The 26,871-nt window shown below is 40.3% G+C and overlaps 1 long non-coding RNA gene across 2 annotated transcripts in view; it reads left to right on the top strand.

Moving 5' to 3' along the window:
* The window catches only part of LOC147172543 (uncharacterized), a 100,337-nt gene that overhangs the window by 54,674 nt on the left and 18,792 nt on the right, over positions 1–26,871 (top strand). Inside the window, exon 5 of one of the 2 annotated variants that reach the window (XR_015095406.1) lies at positions 22,600–22,695. This is a non-coding gene — a long non-coding RNA (uncharacterized LOC147172543). Of the gene's footprint in view, positions 1–13,039; positions 13,132–22,599; positions 22,696–26,871 lie in introns of those variants that run through there. The other variant, XR_015095407.1, reaches the window with a different exon arrangement.

Genomic DNA, 26,871 nt, shown 5'->3' with positions numbered 1-26,871 from the left:
GAACAATTTGGGAGACCAATTTATCCTCAACACAAGTCTGGTGGCGATCAAGGGGATCTTACCGTCCCAGTAATTCACTTTGCATAAAAAGAAAGAAAGAAAGAAAGAAGAAAATCACCATTCATTACCACTATTGATTTTGCACCACTTTCCTAAAAATGCTATTTTAGCTGGTCCACTTTTCTAAATATTGGGTTGTATCAGCGGGACTACGTTCAATGGAGTCTCAAAAGTGAGGAGTCAACTTTTAGATAAGATAGAAGAGCACACATATTTTATGTTGCAGTTTCCTGAATAGAAAACAAAACGTATAGTATTAGATTATATAAGTATCAAGTTATTCTGCCAATGCAATTTATTGTAGGTAAGTCAAGTCAACTTTTAGCAAAGATAAAAGAAAAACTATTAATGTTGCACTTTCTTAAAAATGAAACGATTTCACCTTGTATATATGACTAAATATTCATCATTCTCATCTGTGTCCATCTCATCAATTGCATAATAAATAAAAGTGCATTATTTAGAAATGTGTCCATTTGTTAATCCTAAATAAAAGAAAACAAATTATTGATGTTGCACTTTCCCAAAAAGAAGACAAACTATCAATGTTGGAATTCCATCAAAGAAAAATTTGTCCTGTCATAAATGTCAGTCTTGGTCTGTCAATGCAGTTTGTTCGAGGCGAAGCCAGCTAACTGTTAAAAGATGACAAATTATTGATGATGCACTTAAAGCTGTAATCTTAGATATTTGGTTATATCAGTTTCAGGTTCCTCTATCCACGCACTTTATTAGTAGAGAGGTGTCAATTTATAAGACTAAGCCGATTGCCGTCATATTCTGGAGTGCATGTCTTAAATGGAGCTAATATAACCCACACAAGTCGTTGCTTTTTTTTTTTGGGGGGGGGGGTGAAAAAAATGACGGGGAATAAATTGTGTGTTTTTAGAGCTTGCTTGATGAATTGGGAACAATTTGGTAGGCCGACTTATCTACAAGACAAACCTGGTGGAGATCACGGGGATTAATTGCTTCAGAGGTGCGCGACGCAGATTCCCCTCCCGTCCCCCATTCCTGCCGACTAAACAATGATTAATCACCCTTTAAGCGTCCTCACGAGGCTGCGGGGCCGAGCGCTTGCCAAACCCAGGCCGGGGCCTTATCCGCCCCCAATCCGGTGGCGGTGGCCGCGCAGGTGGGCTGCCAGGTAGCAACCCAGTCAACCTGTCCTCGTTCGTTATCAGATTAGGGGAAGTGTCAGGGAGCAGACGCACAGGAGCAGCGCTGTTGTTCCTCGCTGATCCCCGACCGCCCCGACAACATGCCCCGCATCCCTCCCCGATCGCGCCCCCCCCGCCCCCCCCCCCCATCCTCTTCCTCCTCCTCCTGCCGCTCTTCCTCCCCACCCGGCTCAGCTGCCGCTTACTGCAAACCCATCATCCCTTTCCAGCCACATGGTTGGCTGCCAGCATTGGACCGGATCACACTGTGCCAATTTGTGCTTGCCCAACTTTTTACTCTTCTTACAAGCATTACAAATAAAGACTTTCAGAGATGCGAAGCAGTTTTTTGTTAAATTAAGCCCCAAATTTGTTGATTAAAGCTAAAAATATAACGATAAATTATAGCCTGTGGGCCGTACATTGGGCACCCCTTGTGTTAGACGTTTGATGGCTAAATGAGCAATCAAAAGGCATCAGGAGACCGTGTTTAATAAGGTGAAAAGAAGAATTTCTTCGATTTTTCGCTTGGGAGGAGGTGATCAATAATTGAGGCCTGACCCGAGGACACAGGCTGTGGTCAGCAGATGAAAGGAGGTCACCTCGTCAATATTTCACCACATCTCTCAATGCAGGAAATATAAATATGAAAACTCTGACTGCTCCCTGGTTGTTATTATCATATCTGTATCCACCTCGCAGCCTCTGGCATCTTAATTGGCCTGACTTCCTGCTTGCGTGGCGGGACGAATGAAGCGTAAAAAAAACGTATGTAGAGGCAGACGACAACTCTCACCACGGTGTCGACTTCATGGAGGTCTCCATGGGGCTTTGTTAGCTTTGTTTTTTTAAAAGGAAACTTGGAATTGTTTTAGCTAACAAATGTTATTTTGCTTTGATGAACCAAGTACAGTCGTTACAACCTTGAAATATGATTATTCCTACGTATAAATTGTCACAAAATGAGTGTATTGTGATATGACTGTAGTGCAATTGTTGCCGGTACTAGTACCTGCATAGGTACTGACCCAGCTAGTTAGCTAGCTAGCTAACCACCCTATTTAGCTATCGAGCAACAGTAGCTACCTAGCTAACTACCCACCTAGCTACTTGTACAGCTAGCTAGCTACAGCCGTATCTATCTATCTATCTATCTATCTATCTATCTATCTATCTATCTATCTATCTATCTATCTATCTATCTATCTATCTATCTATCTATCTATCTATCTATCTATCTATCTATCTATCTATCTATCTATCTATCTATCTCTGCTTTATCTGTTATCTATGATGAATGACAGAGTGGCGAACGCGCGGTCTGCACAGCTTTCACAGCCATTTCACACGTGTGCTTCATTTACTTTGCATGTATTAAAAAAGAAAAAAAAACAATGAACAAACACGTTTCTCCCTTCAAACCTGTGACGGCGTGAACCATAAAGGAAGTAAATGAAGGCGTAAATCAGGCGGCGTATTGTAAAATGTACTGGTGGTGTCTTCCCGCGAGCCGTAATGAAGCAGTCATTATGATTATTTTATAGGACGCAAGTTTTTAAAAAACTACAAGAATGCATTACTCTGCATAATGAACAGATGTTGCAGGCAACAAGCACATACATTATGCATAAAAAATGATTTCAATTTTGATTGTAGATGCTGATTTATTGAGACAAGTCTTGCTTACCAGCGTAATGGATTTAGGATGTGCTTTTGTTGTGTTATTTCCATAATTAATAACAGGCGGGCGGCGCATTATATATGCTTTGTATTCATAAAGATGAGAGGGCTGGAATTATGGCAGATAAAACACAACTTTCCAAAACACAACCAAATTAATTATACATAAAACTTGAAGCCTTTCCCAGGCAAAGCAAGAAGAATGAGTCTACTCCGCGCCACCTTTCATGTCGTCAATCTCACTCATCTCCGCTGTCAGTGTGCTGTTCCTAATATTGTGACATGCCTAATTGCTACGAATGGAGAAAATGCTCGTTGTGAAACGTGTGCTGCACCTCTTGCGGAATTAACATTCTAGCCTGTTATCGCAGAGTAACATCTCACGTTAACATCATCGCATTATGTCATAGCTTGTGATGAGTAATATTTTCGTGTAAAAGTCCGATTTTTCACATAGTACATACCCTTTCCTAATGCTGTGGTACAAATGTAGCAATTGTTGGTGTTGAAACGAGTGCCGCTTATCCCGCAAAATTAAAAGTGTAGCGTTGGCGCAACATGCCCAGCAGCACTGAGGTCTACTGGAAGAGATTGAAGGTTAATACTTAGCATCTATACTCATTTCCATTAGCGTTTCACCTTATATAATGTTAGCAGTAAGCTAGCCAACTGAATTGTTTTGGTGGTGTATTTTGGCGTTTAAATATACACAGTTTTGTTTTGTGTCAGTTTTACTGTAAACGGTAACCAGGAGTGATAAATCCGTAGGAAGCAAACGCACTCGGCCTCTTATTTTGAAGATCTGTGAGCGAGAGTCTTGTGATGTTGTACAATAGTCTCTCATTACTTCACAGCGAAAAGTGAGCATAAGCGCTAAGGAATACTATTAAATATATGTTTCAGTAAGTTAAACTCGAACTAGTAAGAGTAAAAAGGACTGTTTTCCCCTTCTTGACGAGAGCTGGTATTAGACCGTCAAACTCACTCGGGTGCCACGAAGCTGCCGTTCCCTTGAATCCTAATGTTGTGACAAGCTTAATTGGTAGAAATGGACCCAAAAAACGTTCCTCACATCTTGTCGCACTCCGGCCTGGCCGGCGCGACCCAGTGTCGCACAACTCACCCGGTAAACCTCGTCCGAGGCCCGCTCGACTCGTCTCCCGCTCATGGCAGAATTAATGATTTGAAGACACGTCGGCAGTGAATAATTGATTCCCGCCCCGAGGATGGTTAGGAGCCGAGTAAAAAGACTAATAAATCATTTGTGCCGCTGCCAGTTGTCACTTTGGATTATTTCTGGCGTTGTGATAAACTGCCGCACCTGCCAGCTGCCGCCATCGCCGTTCTTTCTCCTGAAAGTGACAACTGAAGCCAAAGTCCGACTGCTGGACTTGAGCCGGGGTAGAAAGCATTCACGGTTCTTTACAGGCGTTCAAACTGCATGTTTACTTTATATTTGTCATTTTATGACATTAAATATGATATAGCTATAGTACATTGGATGTATAAATATAATAGGCTACATTAGAGGTGAACATATGAAATAAGTAAATATGGTACATTTCAGAGGCATGTCAATTAAATAAGATGTAAATATGGTACACTAAATGTGTATAGAACATAAAGTAGGATGCAAATCAGGTACATTGACAAACGTGTACAAATGTGGTACAGAATATTAAATATGCGGTTAATATGTGACATTAAATGCCTATGGGCAGTAAATATGGCTTAAATATGCTGCGTTATAGGTGTAAAGACCATTAAATATGAATTAAATACGGTATATTAGAGGCACATGAAATACAATATGAATACAGCACAATAGAGATACACAGAAGTGCACCAAAACGTCAACTACATATCAAGAAAATAATTTCAAATTTTTGGGATCGTCTTCACATAACGTGATGGATAACAAGCCATTAAACTTGCAATCAAGTAAATGATCATTTAGTGCTGCTTTGGCATCATGTTTTAGAAATATGTCAAGTTTGATCAGCCCTTCTTTATCATCGATGAAAACATTATTTCCTGCTGCTTCCCAGCATTTTCCACAAATTCTTTTTGTAGGCTTGTTTTTCGTTTTTTAATGACTTTAAAAGGCAGTCCTAATGTCTTCTTTAATGCATCCGTGTTTGCTCATTTAGGCATCCATGCCAATTCACACTATTAAAATGTTTGTTTAAAAAAAAAAAAAGAGTCACACGTAATATGTAACAGCATATTTTTATATCATAATTTTCTTCAGCACTAATCTCTTTATCCGACAACACTGCAGCTCTTCTTAACCTTTGGCCTTGACAGTGGTTTGGTGTAGTTCCATATTATATTATTATTAATATTATTATTACTATCAGCATTAATGCTACCTGTTTATATCAAATTAAATAGAACACCAATTAGAATTTAGATCAAATCAATAGAATGTTACAGGGTCTGACGAGGGTTCGAGCGAGTGGGTTAGAACTATAGGAATGCAGGAACTCGTGCTACAAAGTTTTAACATGGCATGAAAGTTTTGACCAGAGGTGTAAGACTAAGAATGTAGGACTAGAAATAGAAGGTTGGGACCAGGAGGAAGTGAGTACTAGAAATTTGGAACTAGAGATCAATTCTTGTGGGGATATAAATGTAGGATAGAAGATCAGTACTAGTTGATAGAAGGAGTTAGGACTAGTAATACAGTACTTGGGATTGATGGTTGGGACTAGGAATGTAGGGCTCGGCATCGAAGGTTAGGGCGAGTAATGCATAGACATCGCTTGTAATAACGTGGAAGGGCTCTGGATGGACAATCAGGAATTTCAGAAACATTCCAGGCGGTGCCACTGAGCCAAATGTCAATTCCACACAAATGAACACAGCAGTAACATTTTGTGTTCCAGCCCTGAAAACGTTAGATTATTTGGCCTCAAAAATAACAAACAACATGCTCATCAACCCTTAAATTTAAATAAATATAAATATTTGACAAACTTTTTGCTTCAGGTCTTGTGGACAAAGAAACTCATAAGTAAATGTCATCGTGTCGACCCATAAAGTCAGGTTGTGGACACATAAATGAAAAACACATTGTGCATGAGTCATTAATTCATTATTCATGATGCTGATCAAATATTTAAAAACAGCCCCAAGTGGACACATAAAGTATTTTTAAGCCATTTAAAATGAAGAAGTCGTCTGTGAGAGGTGACTAAATATTTAGACTGATAGCTACTGCGCATCAATTAATGATGATTCATTTTTGTCTCCACGGGAACCAGCGACTGATGACTTTGACAGCTTGACAAAAAGACCACATCCTCTCTGTCAATGTGTATGTCACTTTAAGAGGAATACAACTGCATTGACAACATTCCTACACCGACATTCCTATTCCTAGTCCGACATTCCAAGCATTCCTATCCTCCAGTCCTTGGTCTACGCTCCTCGTTCTAACGTTGTATACTTATTGTACTTCCCAATTTAAACTTTCTATCACAAGTCTTGTATTCATGTTCTGACCCGTTTTGTAGTCTTACATTCTTGGTCTTAAAATAACTGTTGTCCTCCATTCTTAGTCATCATTTGGACTCTATTTAGATAGGGACCAAATAGACTCAGTTTTAGAGTAATATTTACACGTGGAAGAGAGTAAAATAAAGATTTGGGGGGGGGGGGGGGGTTGAGTCACTCAAGGGTTTGAGGAACAAACTCACAACCTTTAGCTTGGTAGACTGCCACACTACCTCTACGCCCCTCCTAATGTTTGCTTATATCTAAGAGAAGACCAAAAACACATTCCAGCTGACGCGAGCGATATACTAGCACAGAGCAGGAGCTGCGTGACTCATTAGAGTAGACCGGCTGCCTCCCAAGTTGAAGGTCGTGAATTCGTTCCTCAACCCTTGAATGGCTTTTATTTATTTTTACTCTCTTCCAAATGTAAATATTACTCTAAAACTGAGTCTTTTTGGTCACACTCTAAATTGAATCAAATCTACAAATCATTTGGTCCTTTAGTCCTAGTCCTATTCTTCTGTCTCTGTCTTCTGTCCTACTTACCAAGTCATAACCTTTTACCCCCCTTTTTTTTTATTTTATATCCCGCACCATCATACTGTTACGTAAACTTCTGATGGGAACCTTCACCGGTTCTTTTATCTTTAATGCTCGCTATACTAATAATAACAACCATGAGACTGCATATTCTCAGTTGAACTATTTACTGGATGCCAAAAAAGATGGAGTACACAGCGGTGTGGAGTATTTTCTACTGGATGTGGAAGAAGGCCTAATTTGGCCCAAATGGTTTCTACTCTTATGATGTCTTGGCACGCACACACACAGGGGCGGGCGGCTCAGTCGTGCCCATGTGACGATGTGTGAACTGATAGGGATCCGATGGTCTTAACTAGTTTTAACTCGATACGTGTGCTAGAGTGCGGATAGATAAAAAAGATGTCAAACCAGGACAGGTCACGGCGACGTAACGGCCTAGTTGAAGTCACCGATCTAATAATAAATCCTGTTGAACCATTTTGTATGGATTTTTTATGTGATACATTTTGCCTCAACTGCTTGAAGCAACAATTTAATCAATTTCCCACCGTTGCACATTTCTTAACGATCAATTATATCCATCCTAACTCAAGGTAAACACGCACGCTACTGAAAGCAGAAATCAGCTTAGTGACGTCTTACTCGATTATACCCTTGCTGCTGTTTTCTTCAGCTGCTTTTATTCCGAATCTGCGGCGACGCCGTTTTGACGTTTTTTGCTTGTCACACTGTTGCTCTTGTCTATTTGCTACGTGCACAATGTGCACTTCAAAGAAAAGTGCCTTTAACATGTAAATAACAGCCGGGTGTGCCACTCGGGCAGGAAATCAATTTGCCTGCCGCTTATACAAATGGAAATACAGTGTTACCCGCTATATTGCGCTTCATCGTTCACGCCTCCACTATATATCACAGATTTTGATGTTTTTTTCTTTCTCTCTCTCTCCACAGTATACAGGCAAACCAGAATTTAGTCATGTTATACGATAATCTCACATTTCTTGACAGCGCACACTTGAGAAAACGGGCAATAAATAACAAATACTTGAAGAAAGTGTGTTTTAATATGTTCAAATGTATTTTAAGTGTGCCGGAGGGGTACAACTACCACCAAAAGTTTTTATATGGTCTCTCTGTGACAGATTTTCACATATAGCAGGTCTGCTATAGCAAACTTGTGTACAAAATCTTTATCAAACGAGGGTTGGATGGTGGACCGTTTTTAAAAAAAAGCCCTGCGTGGGTTTACTGACACTTAAATTCATATCGGCCGACATCTCCTAAGCACTTCAGAATGTCCAAACAGCAAGTTAGGGGAACGAAAAGGGGTGCTGTCATCTCACATTGAGAAGATTGGAAGATGTATGTGGGTATAGATTACACTCCCAAGGCAGCTGTGACAAAGATAATCACTGTTTAGTCCCCACAAAGCCATTCCCGCTCCCGGGACCAGCTTTAAGGTGTTGCATTGCATTCTGGATGCCACCTGCAGTTCCTGTTCGTATCACAAGGACTGGACAACACCAATCATTGGGTTCATCATACTTGACTCAGGACAAACGGACCCTGGGAGATGGAGGACTCGCAGAAAGTAGACAGAGATTAAAGGAAATAAAGTTAGAGGTAAAGATGAAGTTTAGTGGGCCGGGCTAGGAATGCTTTACTAGAGAAAAGATAAAGGATAAAAGGTTTGGAATAGGAATGTAGTAGGACGAGCGATTGAAGGTTAGGACAAAAGATGCCTAAGAATGTAAGACCAAAGTTAGAATCGAAAGTAAGGACAAGGACCGTTGGACCGGAGATTGAGGTTTAAGATTCAAGTATGGACCATAAAACTAGATAAGTATATAACTTAAGTGTATAACCAGGGAGGTTAGGACTTGGAATTTAGGATCAAGAAAAGTGGTTAGAACTAGGAATGTTGGACAAAACATAGAAAGTCCGAACTAGGAATTTAGGACGAGGGATAAGAAGTTTGGACTAGGAATCCCAAAAAACAAATATTAGAAGGTTCAGACAAGGAATGGAGGGCAAGACATACTGTACTGGGAATGTTGGACAGGGGATACAAGGTTAGGACTTGAAATGAATGAAATGAAGATAGGAAGTCAGAACTACAAATGTTGATTCATAGATGGGATGATAAACTCTAAAAACATTTGGGTCAAAAATAACCCTATTATGGGTCAATTAGACCGAACTTTGGGTCAAAAATTGGGTCATAATGAATAAAGCTACCCAGAAAGTTGGGTTAGACAGTCAATTTGGGTCAGTTTGACTCACCTTTGAGTCATAATTGGGTAATTTTCTATAAAAACTCAAAAAGTTGGGTTTGGATCCTTTACTTGGGTCAATTTGACCCAACTTTGGGTAAAAAGAAAAAGGTTAATTTTTATAAAACAACCTAGAAAGTTGGGTCACATAATCCTCTACTTGGGTCAATTTGACCCAACTTTGGGTAAAAACAAAAATAAGTTCATTTTTATAAAACAACCTAGAAAGTTGGGTCACATCTTCTACTGGGATCATTTTGACCCAACTTTGGGTAAAATAAAAATGGAATAAAAACTTTCTGGATTGTTTTGCACACAAAAATGTCATTTTTGTATAAAAAAAACCCAAAAAGTTGGGTCACATACTCCTCTACTTGGGTCAATTTGACCCAACTTTGGGTAAAAAAAAAAAAAAGGTTAATTTTTATAAAACAACCTGGAAAGTTGGGTCACATCTTCTACTGGGATCATTTTGACCCAACTTTGGGTAAAATAAAAATGAAGTCATATTGTGTATAATGACCCATAAAGTTGGGTCAGATCCTCTACTTGGGCTAATATGACCCAAGTTTGGGTCAAAATTTGAGTTGTTTTGTATAAAACAACCCAGAAAGTTAGGTCAAATTGAACCATAAAGTGGATCGGTCCATTTTTTATCCACAATTGGGTTACATTTAACCCAACTGTTTCTAGAGTGTAGGTAAGAACAAGAATGTAACACTTAAGGATAGTAGATAGAACTAGGAATGTTGGATGAAGCACCAAAGGTTCAAACTACATAGAGCTAGGGATACAAATATTGGGACTAGGTATTTGTTGGACTAATGCAGTAAAGTTGTACCCTACGACAGCAAACCTCAATGATTCAGTAAATAGTGTTAATCAATAGTGAACCATAAAGAAGTCTTCATACACTCACTTGATTTTTTTATGTATTGTATTGTTGTTAGCATGCGTTTATAATCAAGCGGCTGCATCCAGTGCAGTGCATACTGTACATTTAGGCATAAATTATATATGGAGTAGATCTAACCCTAAATATGAGCCATTTCATAGCTGCATGACGTGTCACATGACAACATGTGCAAATTATTTTTAATGTACATGTGCGTGTGTGCATGCAGTGATCCATCTTAACATTCATTTCCACTTGTCAAATAACACATACGACTTCAGCGCAAAGCTATTTCTCACTCAATACATGTACATATATATCGAAGGAATCTACTGTATTTATTTGTTTTGTTTAGATTGTTGCTCGTGTAGCTTCATGCACCAGGCTGCCTGCCTGGAAAGGTTTAATCAGATTCTTTATTTATGGCCGACATCATTATTTATGTATTTGATTATTTTGTAAATTATTTATCTATTGAATTATTAATCCCTCTTCATGACTTTCCTCCCTCCATTATTCATGATTTAATTTGAGATTATTGCATCAAGACGCTGCCTTGTTGCAGACGAGGATATTAAATCTATGTCTCGGGCCACGTCCCCCCCCCCCCCCTTCGTCGTCTTTGTGTTGTCGAAGCTAAAGAAGCAGAAAAACAAAACAACATAATGCTGTAATGCACACTAACACACTACACGCACTCATACATACACACGCGCATGCTAGCATGTTCACAAGGAAAAGCAGCGGGTTTTAAAAACAGCAGTGAACAAAACGGAATGCATAGAAATTGCGACAAGCAATCCGTGCAACACAGATGTGAAGTAATTGTAGCATAGCTGCAAACTTGAAGGTGACTCGCGCTGGGGGCCGGCAAACCCAGACGAGAGGTGCAGCAAAGTTTTACTTATTATTTATGCATGTGTGCGCACCGGAGCGTCAACATATTCTCTCACACCGTCGCACACAACACAGTAAATGAAAGCACCCCAACCAAAAAAGTGACGCTCAGAGCTGATCAACTTTGGTTTTTCAAGCCCGTCTTGGGGTTTAAACTATGGTTACAGATTTAAAAAAAAAATTTTTTTAATATATATATATATATATATATATATATATATATACACATTGGCAAGTTGGGTTTGAGGGTTTAAAATACAAGTAGGCCATCAATTGCTATTTGCTATCATGTGACCCATCATAGAAAAATGAACTGAGTTGAGTGTTTTACTGTTGAGGACGAAGAGCAAAGGTCTGCTAATGCAAGGACCTTGAGATCGATATCAAGGCTTTGAAATGAATGTTTCCATATCATTACCACATCAAGATTCTGAAAGGACTCGGTAGAAGACTTCCACTTGCAACCCTTCCGTGCCATCTGCCTATCAGCGGCGTCCTATCAAGAAACAATCAACAGGGACCATCTGCGGTCTGCTCTCCAGTTCCCGTCATCCTTCCAAAGCAAATAATGACAAACGGGAAAAGGCAGGGCGACTAAGTCGGCTGCGACTCGTCCGTCGTCCAACTGCAGATCTCCGTCAAACACAGACACAGTGGCGGGAAGAAAGGACTGTTTGACTGGTGTCATAATGGCAGCTTTAATCTGGATTTACACAGATTAGGCAAAGTGAGTGGATCAGGATGCCTGCTGATTAGCGTCAGAATTTAACTCTGTGATCAAGAGGCTTGTACAAGTTCAAAACTTTGTGTTTGGTGTGTGCGAGCCAGCAGGGACGCAAAGATGAATGGGAATGAAAGATGCAAGTCGCCAAATGCGAATCCAAGCCAGAGTTATGGTTTCAAAGTAGAGTTAAGAGTTTCAAAGTCAGGGTCGAGCCAAGGTTAGGGTTTCAAACCAGGGTTAATTCAACATGAGGTGAATCACCTTTGTAGGATGGAAGTTACAGCTCCAAGCTAAGATTAGGATTTCAAGTTAGATTTACATATTCAAACTAGAGCTAGGATTTCAAACTCAGGTTTCAAGCCTGGTTTAGGCTTTCAAACTACAGCTGAGGTTTCAAAGCAAGGTTTTGACCCTGGATTACGGCTTTTCAAACTAGAGTTAGAGTTTCAAAGCAGGGGTTTGAGCCAATTTTATGGTTTTGAATTAGGTTAAACCTTTCAAATGAGGGTTTCAAGCCAAGGTAAGGGTTTCAAACAAGGGTTAGTGTTATATAAGGTGATCAAGCCAAGGTTAGGTCTCTCAATCATTGTTTCATGTTTAACGTTTCAAATTAGGGTTTCAACTTCTAGTTTCAAAACTAAAATTGAAGCTCCATCCCAAGCTTGACCCTCTAGTTTAAAACTTCACTCTTGTTGGAAACAATAATTTGAAACCCTCATTTGAAACCTAAATCTGTTTGAAACCTTAACCCAAGAGTGAAAACCTTGTTTGAAACCCTAACCAACCTATTTTCAAAATCTGCCCTCGTCTTAAAACAAATTTTTATCATCTGAAACTCTAACCTGGCTGATCCCTCACTGGGGGGGGAAAAAAACGAACCCAAGGTTGTGTAGCTAATTTAAATCCTAACATGAAACCTTGATTTCAACTTTAACCATTGTTTGAGACCCAAATTCAAAATCCTATTTTAAACCCACAACACCTTTTGTTTAACCCCTAACCCAGGCTTAATAAACGACCCTCACAGCTCACCTGTTTTTGCGGTTTGGTCATGTGACGTTCGCAAGCTGAGCTCACCTGGCACTGTGATGTCATTTTCAGTCAACAGCAAGTGGCAAAATGGCCGCTCCCTGAGATGGTTAAAAGCCGATGCATTTATATTCCACAAATGCTATATTAATTAGAATACAGTGTTTAAACTAGTGGGGAAGCACACGGCATATTGTGAAGATTTTTTTTAACTTCCCGTTTAAAAGAAGCATAAGAGAACAAATCAGCACAATGGCCACTTCGCTTCTTTCATTAGCCGGCAGCTACGCGGCAAGAAAGCCCGCATGAAGGTCCGAAGTCTGGACGAGCACCAGAGATAAAACGGTGGGAAAATGTGGCGGAAGGCAGAGGAGTAAGACGAGGAGGAGGAGGAGGAGGAGGAGGAGGAGGCCGTAATGAAGCCAGCTGGTCGGCGTCCAGACAGGCGGCGGAGGATTGATGGAGGCGGCGACCCACGAGGGGAGGACGGGCAGGATATATTGTGGCCAGGCGGCTGTATTGTATCAGGATCCTCCAGGAGGTGCTTCTCCTTCCAGGCAGCGTGCGGGCCTCCGGGCCCTGCCAAGCGCCGCGTCTGCTAATCGGCCAGCAATTACTAAACTAATAGACCCACGCATGTGCCGTGTCTCACCACTGCGCCATCAGGGGAAGAGGACACAAGCTTTTTTTTGTCATTTTTAATTTTTTTTACACTTTGTAGCCTGCCTGATAGTAGCCCAATGGCAACTAATAAACCCTGGTTTGAAAGCCCAATTCAAGTTTCAAAGCATCATTTTAAAAGCCTAACCCAAATTTTAAAACCATCATTTGAAAAACTAACCTAAGCGGTAAACCTCAATTTAAAAGATAATCTCAAAATGGAAACCCGAATTTAAAATCATAACTTGAGTTTGAAATCCTGATTTGAAATCATAACTCAAGCTTGAAATACAAACCCTAAATTGAAAACTTTAAAACTCCATCTATAAACCCCAATTTTGAAAGCACCCAGAATTGTGCTACTATGCATGAACACCGCACAGCCTGTGATATGTCGGCGGCGGCCATTTGAGGTTAAAGATGCCGAATCAGCTTGATTGAGTCAACAAATGCCATTTGTCAGCAGGGCAAAGACTCATTGAGGATCTACAGATGATCTCCTGCAGCTAATCAGATGCTCTTTTGGATTTTTTTGGGGGACTCAATAACACCCTCTTCCTCATAAGGGCAATCACATCTCATGAACAACTTCCTTTAAAAATAAAAATAATTTTTTTATTATTTGCTTAATATAGTGTAAATAACGACTTATACTTTACTTACTTTTATATTTTATTTTAGTTATATTACTTTTTCTTATAAAGTTGAGTTGCGATATACTCTATGTAATAACTAACCTTAGTTTAAATTTGTGTTGTTCCGATACTGGTATCGGCAGAGGCCCAGATGCTGCATTAAAACAGTGGTATCGGTATCGGTGAGTACTAACAAGTAACATGCCGATACCATTTAATTCTGACGCTAATATAGGACTTTGGATGCAGCATCTTGTGTCTTGCTCATGCACGACATTCACTGATGTCTGACATGTTTGAAGATATCCTATTGGCCCTTGAATGCTCTGAACCAATGGCAGGACAGATTTTTCATGTTGAGAAAAAAACAACTTGGTATCGGCATCGGCCGATACTGCAAAGCCGGGTATCAGAATCGGTATCGGGGGCCCAAAAAAAAAAACGGTATCGGAACAACACAAGTTTAAATGCTGTTGGTACTAAAGATTATGTGAAAGTGTAAAAGCTTCTCAGCTGTGTTTCCCAAAAATTGTTTTGTTGGTTTTGTCCATCAACAGCAGCAGTCAGGCATCATCACACTGTTGTTACAATTTAAATGTTTTTTTTTGTTTTGTTTTTGCTCACATCATAGTTCATCATGTGCTTAGCAGGAAAACAAATTATTTCTTTGCTTCTCTTTTTCCATTTGCACAATGGGCCATAAACAAATAGAGTCGAAATGATATTTAAACATAACCGAATGCGAACACGACGATCTGCCTGCTTCGGTTGTTGTTCGCTGCAATTGAAGTGAAGAGGCGAGACGACCACGTTCTCACAAAATGGCCGTCGACTCGCGTTAGGGAGCCCCTGGAGGTTCAGGGGCGAAGGTCGGGGGTCCGAGAGGGTCCGGAGTCCAGACGGCATCAGATGTGTTGATAGAGCAAATGCGTGTGTTGTTTTATCAGGCTGGAGCACAAAGTGAAGCGTCCTTGATTTGATAGCACGTCTCTCTTTTTGTTAACCTCAAAGACACTCCTGGTGATTTTTGGCCTCACAGGACGCCACCAATTAGCTGATTTGTCGACTAAAGCTCCAGACTCATGGCAATGGACTTGAAATAAAGCTAAGAACTGATGTTAATTTTGGGGGTAAAAAAAAGTTAACCACTGCTACGTGTGGCTGGTTGATTAATGGAATATGAAATGGAATTTTAGCGGCCTCCATAGTTCGCTAAATTCCCCCCCAAAACGAGGATGTCTGCTACTCTCGATGCTTGTAAAGGCGCTTTCATTCTTCCAATAGAAAAAACGAGACGTGACACAGAATTTTTGTATCGTCATGACAGATGACACGAAGAAGAAGAATCTTTTTGTCTCTCGCTAACATAAAAGCAGTGACACTGCCTGCTTCTGATTTTGGAGTGCTAACATCTCTATTTGTGCTCCCGGGGGAGCCCCACTTCTCGGCGAGCGCACCCCCCCCCCTCCCTCCATCCAGAGGAAATCACCTCGTTTGTTTTGTGTCAATCCACTCAAATCCTGCAGCGTTGTTGTGCCGCGAGATCCCCCCGGGGGAAACGACAAGCTTGATTTCCGCTTTAAGCCAAGAGAGGTATCGACTGTTGAAAAATACAGTATTTGGGCAAAAGTATTGGGACACCTTACTGAAGCGATACGTGAATAGTCTGTTTTGGCCACACTGAAAAAAAATCGAGAAAACTACATCTCCACAATTGCATACTCAAAATAGTTATCAGTTTTTGCAGGTGCTTTCAGCAATTATCTTTCAAATTCAAATCTTTATTTGACAGCTGACAATGCAGTCAAACAAAGTTACAAACTTGCAGCTGATGTTGATGCATATCGAGGTTATAGCTCGAGCTCATTTTCAACTCCAATACAACTACAATGTCAAATGTGAAATGTACATCAATTAAAAAGGCCTTGAACACACGCACACACATTTCAAAATCAATAGTTCAATATTACATTTACAGCATATGACATAAGACCAAGTTTTAGTTTTGGAAGTGAACATATCAAAACTCCGAGATGGATTTTATTTCTGATGGCGGCGTGTTCCAGAGTTTACAACTCTTATAAGAGACGGATGACTGTCCCAAAGTTGTCCTGCAAAAAAGGGATTTTGGAAGTTTTGGTTTGTGGAACTTCTGGTTTTGCCGTTTCGTCTGTCAACAAATTGACTGAGTGGCTCGGGTACTAAATTATTTATGCACTTGTGTATAAATATTTTCAAACATATACAGTATGATGTATTTAGAAACAAATCTCTATCTCTAATATCTGTTAAACTGCTTAGCATATGTTGAGCTACAGGCTGTAGACCACAGCATACTGATTTATTTTTATTTTTAGCATGCTTCATAATGGTGAAGTCGGCTTCTCTCTCTTGTCCATTTTTTTTTGTATGTGGCCCTCAGTGGAAAATGTTTGGACATCAAATTGTTAAATGGTTAAATGTTTCAAATAATTTAATTTAAAAAAGTTATCTGAATAAGACTGTGAATGTGAATAGTTGTTTGTCTATATGAGAATAAGTGGCATGCATGGATGGACGGATGGACGAAGTCTCTCATCCAACTTCCAAATGAGTGAGTCAGTCATTAAAAGCCGTGTCCCAATACTTATGTGGGCATAATCAAATTCTTTGGGCAGCTGTTCCATCCTTGCCTGCTACAAATTATATCCCCCCACATGACTAAATTGCATTTTTTAAAATTATAATTCCAATCAACGATGTGATTATGCAAGTTCAAAATCTAAATCAGATGACAGCGAATCTGAAAACGGACCCCCCCCCCCTTCCCCCCAACCCCCAAAGGAAGTTGAGTTGGCTGAAAAACAAACAAGCAGATCATGAACTTTCTCCAAGTCCATCGCAATTTGTCTGCAGATAATAATATGGACAAAATGTGTGTGTATGTCTTTAGAGGACCCTAACCCCTTCAGTTTTTCCTGAGAGAGCTCAGTATTGTTCATTTGGTAATCTTACGATTCGACATGTCATCATCATTGCTCTCTCTTTTTTTCTTTTTTTTACGTGTGTGTGTGTGTGTGTGTGTACTCATAAATTCACCTTTAAACCTTTTAAAAATCCCATACCGTTCACCTAAATCGAATACTTTAGAATCCAGCTCGAGTCGTGAGGTTGTCAGGAGACCAGAGGAAGGATCAAAGAAAAGAAAGGAAAGTGAAATCCAGCCCCGACCAGACATCACCTACTACCCACCGGTTCACCAACCCCAGAAACATCTAAATTCCAACAAATTAGGGAGACCCCTAACCCCTTCAAATGACTCTAAAATATGCACTTGAAAATCTGCCGACTTCCTCTGTCTTCCATCTCGGGCCTTAATAATAAGACATTGTGAAGCCTCAAAGCAGGTGCAAAGACGCCCACTTTCCCCTCCTATCACCTCGCAGATGTTCCCCTTGAAAGGCGGCGGCGCACCTCCTCCACCTCGAGTGTGTCGACCAAGACGGCAGCCATTCAAGTGGCGTCTTTTCTTCCCTTTGACGAACCTGCGAGGTGAAACGACAGGAGAGTAACGAGCAGGTAGAACGCCTCCTAACTACCTCTGATGGGCGTTTGTGAAGCGCTGGCGACAACAAGAGGATAATATCATACCAGAGCGCTGCTGGTGCAAAGAAGGAGAATGATTGAATAAGGCTAATTAAAGCAGTTATTCGTCAAGCGAGCACCTGTGCTGGGAGGACATTTTCTTTTTTTCTTTTTTTGCTCCTCCGCCATTGCGTTTAACTCCTCGTCGATGCCAATCAGCGATTAATGAGGCGCCGCCAAGCCTATGGCGCAGACAAATTGTTTACGCCGTCTCGTTCGCCCGCTTTCTCCGGACCCTCCCGTGCAGCATTAAGGCTCTTTGTGCGGAAGCCATTCCTCGTTATATACACTGCGAGTCATCTGTGCAAGCGTCGAGATCTTCTCAAACTTTTCAAACCACGCTTTACCTCTTCAGCATCTTCGACCGCACAGTTCCTGATACTTTTCCCAAACTTTTTAAGCTGCATACTGCTTTCAATATCGCAACAAAGATGGCCGCGCCAGCTCGTGTTCATTTTATCGGCCATTTTGAAATTGAGTCTCAGTTTTAGTCCAATTTCAATCACGCTTAGTAGTTTTGATTATTGTTAGTCAACCTCATCCCGTTTTTATTTAGTCCATTTTCCGTCAACTGTAGGGGTCTGAATTGCCTCGTACCTGCCGATTCGATCCGTATCACGATTCATAGGTCATGATTCGATTAGATACCAATTAATCATGATATCTATAAGTCAATTATTGCGATTTTTTTGGGGGATTCAAAATTTGGAAATAGTGGAAAAAGTAGTGATAGACAAATGAAGCTTCATGAAACACTTGTGATATTGTTTGACTCCTCTAGATGGCACTCTTGGTTTCAATGGGCCAGCTAGCTAAACAGCTAACCAGACAGACAGACAAATGAAGCTTTATGAAGCACCTGTGATATTTTTTTTTACTCCTCTAGATGGCACTCTTGGTTTAAAAGCTAACCTCAAGTGAGATGTTTTGTTGAATATTTCCATCAAAAATCGATTTGAGAATTTTGCACGGTACGCCGAAACGATTTTTTTAACACCCCTAGTCAACTGTAATTTGAGCATTTTAGTCCAAGAAAACATAATTTAATTTGTCTAGTTTTAGCCAACAAAAACTGTCAACATTTGAGTCTTTAGTTTTGATCAGGACAATCATGTTCCCCCTGTATATATTTTTTTGCCAGCAGATGTTGAACATTCCGGATCTAAAGTTATTTCACATCAAATGTTCTCACCTTTTGACTTGACACACAATTGCAGTATGTCAACAAGTGGCTATGGCTGCATGCTACAAGCTAGTAAGTTAGCCAGCATTAGTTAGCGATCAGATTGACATTATTGTTGGACCGCTATAGCCCGTTGGTTTAATGTTAAATTATGAGTTGACGAAATTTATACCAGCACCAGCTCTTCAACCCCATTTGGAGTCCCACAAAGGCAAAAAAGTCCCTCAATCAAAACGAACAGAATTTAAGAAACAAAAGTCACAACAAAATAAAAGTATAATGAAAAATCCTAAACTACTATAACTCTGGTACTGCATTTTTTGTATATGTGAGAAATTTCTTCTAACAAATCTCAGGTCAGTGGTTCCGTGTATGTCTTGGTTAATTGTTATCTTAAACAAACAAAGATAATCAAAGCATGCATTCGGTTTTCTACAAGTGTCTTCTTCACTGTTATTAGAAGAGCGGAGTGAGTCGACGAAGTTGCCTGGAAACACAGACAGCTGCCAGTCAGCGCCAAGTGGGGTCACGTCCCAAAGGGCGTCCATGGCGAAGCATCCGACTGACAAAAACAATCTCGGCGGCAGCAGCTATACGTTCTCCCGTATATCAAAACACAATTAAGTCGACCCGCAATTAGCATGTGGAGGAGCGAGCCTGTAATTATCGCGGGTTGGCGCGTCATGTGATGGGAAATAATGGTCGCTTACGGATAATAACCTGCTTGTTTCCATCTGGTGAGCAATAAATTTATAAAAAGCAAAGTGTCACATTCGCTTTTGCACTTGTTTACTTTGGTGGATTCTGGCTCATTTAAATGCGTAAAAAACATTTTATTTTCAAAATCTCAGCATGAACTAGAAACTCTACAGGTCAAATGAATTTAATTTTACAGGCAGTCCTCCCTCCCCGAGGTCCCCGGACGAGGCTTGTCCTTTACATACGAGTGCTGTGGCTACTGTTGACTTCAGTCAAAGTATTAGATAATGAATTATATTCAGTGGTACTGTAGATCACGAGGGTCTGGATACTTACTGCCATTAAAACTAAACAAAAAAAAATCAGAAACTTTAATATGAAAATTTTTGACACGGTCACATGATCCGCAAGGTCAATTTCAAGGTCAAATTACGGTTCAAAAGGTCTAGAATATGCACCAATGACCCAGTAGGTCCTGAGATCGAAGTGTTCAAAGGAAGGTGGCCACGCCCCTTTTTGCCAAAAAAAAATTCAAAATTCAAAGGGCCGTAGCTCTTAAACCCTTGGTCCGATTGACCTACAATTTGAGCTTAAGTGTTGTGCCATCTCACCAAGATGAATTAAAATCCAAATTTGACATGGAATGATCATTTTTGCAGCACCCTGAAAAGGGATTTTTAATGTGTGATGAATGAGAAGGTACCTTTTAGAGTGCTCTAGTTATCCTTCTAAAATGTTGTGTGAAATTGATTCATTGACCATTTAGGGTCTTTATCTTGTGACTGCACTAAGTGGAATTACCGATATATTTATTTCAGACCTTAGACAGAATATTTAAATGTAATTTGTTTTCATGGTTAATTTGCACCACTGATATGCTATAATTTGTTTTGGTTTGTTTACTTTGTTTGAATCTCCGCAGCATTACATAAAACGTATCATGATTACGTTTATTTAAAAAAAAAAAAAAAAGAAGAGAGACAATTTGGATGCACTCTTTTGTTTGTTTGTTACTGTACTCGGTATCGACATACTCATAATGAAATGACTCGGACTTGGGTGAAAACCAATTTATTAGGGACAAAAAAAACGATCACTTAACTCATGAACAATGACGTAAATAATGATCTATCGGTTTCACCAATCAAATATTATTTAATACGTACAGTATCTCGATACACGGAGTGTGATACGGTTCGATTTTGAAGTGGAGGGATTGGGTTCAATTCAGTGGGATTCGATTCAGTCTGATACGGCTCCGTTTGAGAGGGTACGATTCAACGAGGTTCTTGTCATTTTTACGTACATGTGAATGAACGATTTGATTCAGTACACTCGCATCTTTTAAATCAAAACTGATTGTTTCAATTCAAATAATTTGTTGTTACGCCCCAAAGCGAAAAAAAAGTGTGAAAATGCTACCAGCCTCCCTCCGTCCTGGGATCCCGTACACACTAGCCTCATCTCAGCTGAAAAAGGCCACTTTTTTTCAATCATGTCAATTTACCGCTACATTTTTCCACCACTTAGCTAGGCCACATTCCCCATATTTACTCACCCGCCTGCCACCGCAATAAAACATCAGGAAGGGAAATGTTTTTTTTTAATTTAAGCCTGGAGCTTTTATTTGAGGAAGAATACCTTCTGTTGGCGGGAATTGCCGGCATTTCCTTCTCAATCCATCTGTTTTTTTTAAGGTGATGGCGGGAGGCGGCTGTGGAGTGTGTGTGGGGGGGGGGGGCAATCAAGAGAGGAGAAGAAGAGGTAGAGGAAGAAGAAGAGCATGTTTGTGCGCGGCGTCATTGTGCTTGATGCAATGTAGGTCAGCATTCTGCGCGGCGCCAGATAAGACACCAGGAACAAGTGTTGAGCGCACTTACAAGCACATATCTGTCAACAGAGAAAGTGACAGATCTACAAGAGACCCCCCCCCCCTCTCTCTGTCTCTCTTTTTCCCGTCCATCTTTTTTTGTTTTGGCCCGCCAAGTGTTTCCTTTCCCGTCGTCATTAGCATTTCAGCGAAAAAAGGGGGCCAGATTTGAGCCTATCTGCTGCCGCGTCGGGCCTGGCCCGCCTTGTTATCTGCGCACTACAGAGGTGCAGCTGTTGAGCAAAATGGATTTGCTGATTTTTAAAGGGAGATGAGGGAGGGAGGGGGGGACAAAAAGGGTGGAAGGGGGGGAGAGAATCAGGTATTCACGGGAATCTAAACGGCCGTCTTGTGTGCAAGTGTTTACTAATGTTTATTTTGGGGAATGTTATCTTTTTTTTACAGTTTAAATCCCAGGTGTCTTCGTTTTCTGACATTCAAAATGTACCAAAGATGAAGAAATACACTTTATAGCAACATTGCTTGAAATCACTCCGTTTTGGGGAGGGCTGTCTGTTCCATGCGAATCACTTTTGTTGCCATGACAACCGTGACGGTGCTAGGGCGTCTCAGCGTTGACAACTTTTGCCAGCAAATGTCGACAAAATAACTAGACTATATATATATTTATCGTCTAGATATAACTAGAATAACTGGCAAAAAACAAGACGGGCAGGCAAAATTCCGCCAGACCCTCCTCACCCGGGTCACTACCTCTTCCAGCTCCTTCCCTAAAGTTGGCATAATCAAATGATGCACTCTAAAACCATCATCATTAAAGTTGGCTGACACTCAATATGTACCAAGGTTAAAAATACAAATTTGTGTTTAAATTTGTATTTTGTGTGCATGTTTTACCTATTTTTTCTCTCTCTCTCTCTCTTTCTCTCTCTCTCTCTCTCTCTCTCTATCTATCTATCTATCTATAGTGGCTGCAAATTAGCATTTCATGTGCAAAATAGTATTACTTTTTTTTATTATGCACATTTACATTTCCTTGGCAACTAATGTTCACATTATACCGATTAATGTTTATAAAATTCTCATGTAATTTTTGGGGCTGCGTAGCTCTCAAATAGTGAGCTTTTGTATCGAAGCCATAAAAAGCCACTTTTCCATGATGCGTGTCCCCTTTTCAAACTTCCCTCCCTTCATCCACTTTGCAGGCTCCCAAGGGTTCGTCTCGCCGACCAACTGACTGTCCGACGTCGGTTCCAGGTGGATTTGGGCTACTGCTGTTGCTGCCTTTGACGCAACTACTGGCAAGAGCATCTCTTTTGTTCAACACACACATATGCACACACACGTGGAGGAATCCTGGCGCCGCTCGATGACCCCCATGGGAGACGGCGGTGGGCCCCAAGCCATCAGAGAGCGTGGTTGGCTTTGCTCAAGTGTGTGTTTGTGTGTGTACTTGCCAACACACTGTACACGCACACACACACACACACACACACACACAAATATGGACCTCACACACACACAAATATGGACCTCACACACACACGCACGAATAAGACCATATGTAAGCTAACAGGAAGTGTGCCATAGTTTTAATTGTATCAGATGGATGAATGTCATTGATGTATTTGATCACATGATCAGTGGTCATGTCACTTCAAGGCAGGACTGATTTGTCTAGAGATGAATTAAATGATTAACATTGATATTTTGTGGTAATTTAAATAATAATTTTGAGGTGTGCCGGTGTATCCTCAAATTCTATGCGAAAATAGAATACCGATTTGTTGAATACTACATTTGAATCTGTTTAAAAATGTACTTCTCACATTTAGTCTTTTATTTAATTACATTTTTCTGAATTTTGTCTGTAAATTCAGCCTTGAATAGCCTCATGGTAGAGTTGTTAATGAGGTAACTATTGTGATTGTTCTATCATCAAAAATAAATAAATAAAAAGCTTTAGCAGCTGTCTAAAAATGATGTTACACTTAGAGTAAAGGTAAAACGGCGTATTAGAGCCACGTATATATCTTTTTTTCAGGGGTGGGGTAATATTCTGAGAAAAAACTTTTTGCCAAATTTGCCACTTTGCAACTTTTTAAAGTGGCAAATTTGCAAGAAAAAAACTTGCAAATTTGCCACTTAATGAAGTAGCAAATTTGCGAGAACTTTTCTTTTTTTCAGAAATTTACGTCAAATATGCCGAGCTATAGTCTAATGTGAGGATTCGTTGGTGGTTAATGGGACACTGTTTTTTTATTTATTTTTTATTTTTTGGGACACTGTTTATAAAATGAAAAGGCAGGATGGAGATTATTAGCATTTATTCTTAATTTAAACTATACTTGTCATACGCGGCAGCTAAGAGCGACAACACTTCCTGATCCCCTATCAGCTGACTAACACTAACCAATTAGAAGCTAGCATACTTTAGGTAAATGCAAGTGAATGACGGACAGCAGCAGATTCGACACATCAACTTTGCTACTTGTACAAAAAAAATACCAAAATGTATGAATGTAAATAATAATTCTGGAAACATAAATGTTTAAGTAAATGTTTGTTTTAACAAATTACCTCAAATGCTTGATCCTCAGGATGTGGACCTTCACAAAGCCAGGGGTCTTTGTCACTGGCAGTACCCAATGCTTGACATCATATGGTTAATCTCTGCTAAAGCAATTACTATCTCCATTTGAAAACCCGACCGAAAAGTATTGTCACAAACATCCGGATAGTGCGCTACGTGTAATTCTTGTAAGTTTCTGAGTTTTTCTCTCGAAAATTTGCCACTTTATAAAGTCACAAATTTACGATTTTTTTCCTCACACTTTATAAAGTGGCAAATTTGCGAGTTTTTTTCTCGGAATACTGCCCCCATTTTCTTTATTAAAAAAAAATACATTTATAGGTGGCCCTAATACGCTGTAGTATAAAGGGAATGTTAACAATTCAAAGTATAAAAAAAAAAAGGGCATAGCGGACGAGGTGTTCTTTAATACAAAATTAGGAGCATTGTTGTGTTGATTTTTGTTTGATTGTAAATTGTACTATTAACACTCAATTACAAGGCATGCTACTATCGATCATGTGGCGATATGGCTAGCTAACGTTGGCTTGTTTCCAATGGTAATGCTAGCTTAGAGTTGCTAGCACTGCTATCCTCTTGAGGATGGATATGTATTCTCTGTGCTACTACAACTTAACGCTTTTATTTGAAAATGGCTCACAGCTTTTCGTCACACTCTGTAGGGTGGTGGGGGGGGGGGGGGGTACTTAATGAAGTCAGGCTAAAAACTACAAGCTCCCACTTAAACCGGTACACAGAATCCACTTGTTTGACAAACAAAAATCTCATGTATTGTCTCAGTTTTAGTCTGGTGTCACCTGTGTTGAGCAACTTGTGCTCATCTCCATAAAAGGGAGTCAGCCGTCTGGCTCCCATCATGCTTTGCTAATGTTGAGTGTCTACCCTCCTCTTCCTCCTCCTCCTCCTCCTCCTCCTCCAGCATACCTTTTTGATCTTTCGCTGTAGTGAAAGGTCATAGCGCTTAATGGCGGCTCCACAATCAAGTGTGCCGCTTGTTGATTAAGACTGAAGAAAACTTTTTGGAATGTCAACTTATTTATTCTTTGTGAGTGGGCCACTTTGTGCCGCTAGCTAGCTTTTAGCGCACTGGTGGAGGGAAATTGAACAAAGCGGCGCATTGAAACGTGAGCGCAGAGGTGCGCAGGTGTCTCTTAATCGTATTCATGTCGTCTTTGCCCCGCTGCGTGGGCGCACCGCCGCACAATTAAACGATTGTGAAGACAATTTGAGCGCCCCGTAAAAAGTTTACTCGTCATGCCGCCGCGTTGCTCGACCATAATTACTATTAAACCGTTTAACCCCCCCAAAAGCGATCGCCAGCTGCTGCCATTGACGACCACTTAGACAAGATGGCCGCCAATTGTTGGGAGGTTGATTTGCTTTTATTCCCTTTTGTATAAAGATGCTTAAATGTTGCAATCAGAATCCTCTTTCACTGAGGCTGAGGAAAAAGATGCCACAAAACGTAATGATCCTGTTGATATTGTAATTCAGTTGGTATCGTGATACTGTTGGTATCGTGATACACTCGGTGCGGTTGGCGCTGATATGCTATGATGATTTGTGTAATCTAACAAGTGTCAGCTCGTTGCAAAGCAACACACACACACTGTTGCCCCCCTTGTGCTCATGCTTGTGCGCTTTACCGGGAATCGAAAGAAGGCGGCGCTCTGGTGCGCTATAATGACTTTCCAGAGAAACAATAAGAAATAAATACCTCGGAGCGCCTCTATTAGTCAACACTTAAGCCCCCCTTCAGTACCCCTTCTACACTCCCCCTCGGTACCTCCTTCTCCTTCTCTGCCTTCCTTCTTCTCAGCTCTCCTTCCTGACTCTCTTAATGAGCCTCTCATCGGCGGATCATCTTCGTGATGGAGTTTGGAGCTAGAGCCCCCCGTCCCCCCCCCCCCCCCCCCCCCCTCCACACGTATTCGCAGTCAAGTCATTTTTTCAGATTCTTCGGAAAACACCAAAAAATAAGTTTTCATCATGATGAGATGATTTAGGATTTTTTGTTTTTTATATACATCCCCCCCCCCCCCCCTCCCCCGGAATGACTTGGGCAATTATTTTAACTCATTCATCCCAACCATTTTCACTGAAGCAACCCCCTTCGCTCCCGGCTGTTTTACTGGATGTATAACATAATATTGTGTTATATTGCTATAAAACATGGAACCTACCAAAAGATAGATTCGAGTCTCTTCTTTCATCAGGAAAAAAAAGTATATTTGTATCTGTTTCTGTTTTGCAGCAGTTAGCATTAGAATATAGCTACGTTTCATCATTTTTCACACACCTGTTGAAAAGAGCTTGTTGCAACATGGCCCTGGTTGGTCTCGTATACTCTGCTGCCACCCGCTGGCCTTTTTTGTAATAACTACCATTGCTTTAAGCGACCTCTTCAGGTATAAAGAAAGAAAAAAGTATAAATATGTTATTGGGACTATGGCAATATAAAAAAAATAAGTTTTTTTTATATATATACGTTTTTGGGAGCAAATAAGTTAAGAGGGTGACAATATGAAAAACTAAATAAATTCAATCAAAAATACTCAAATAATTGTCAAAATTCACATCTTTACCATATTAGTTGATACTATTGATATTTCAATACTTTTGACAGGCTCATATTGGTATCGTGGTGAAGTTGGTATTGTGATAAAGTTGGCATTGATATGATACTATTGATATTAGGATCCTGTTATAGTGTACTGTTGGTGTGGTGATGCTATCAAATTTGTGATACTATTGATCTGATGAAAATTTTTTAGAATGAGTCAGCCATGAGCTAAATGAAGATGAAAAATGGATGAAATGTTTCCAGGTTGAAGGTCTGTCCTGGTTTGTTTGTTAGTTAGAGGTCGGATGAATTGGTTGATGT

The sequence above is a fragment of the Leptonotus elevatus genome, chromosome 6, assembly GCF_054856555.1.
Source record: "Leptonotus elevatus isolate MCC_2025b chromosome 6, RoL_Lele_1.0, whole genome shotgun sequence".
Taxonomy (NCBI): domain Eukaryota; kingdom Metazoa; phylum Chordata; class Actinopteri; order Syngnathiformes; family Syngnathidae; genus Leptonotus; species Leptonotus elevatus.
This window is presented reverse-complemented; position numbering and strand designations above follow the sequence as displayed.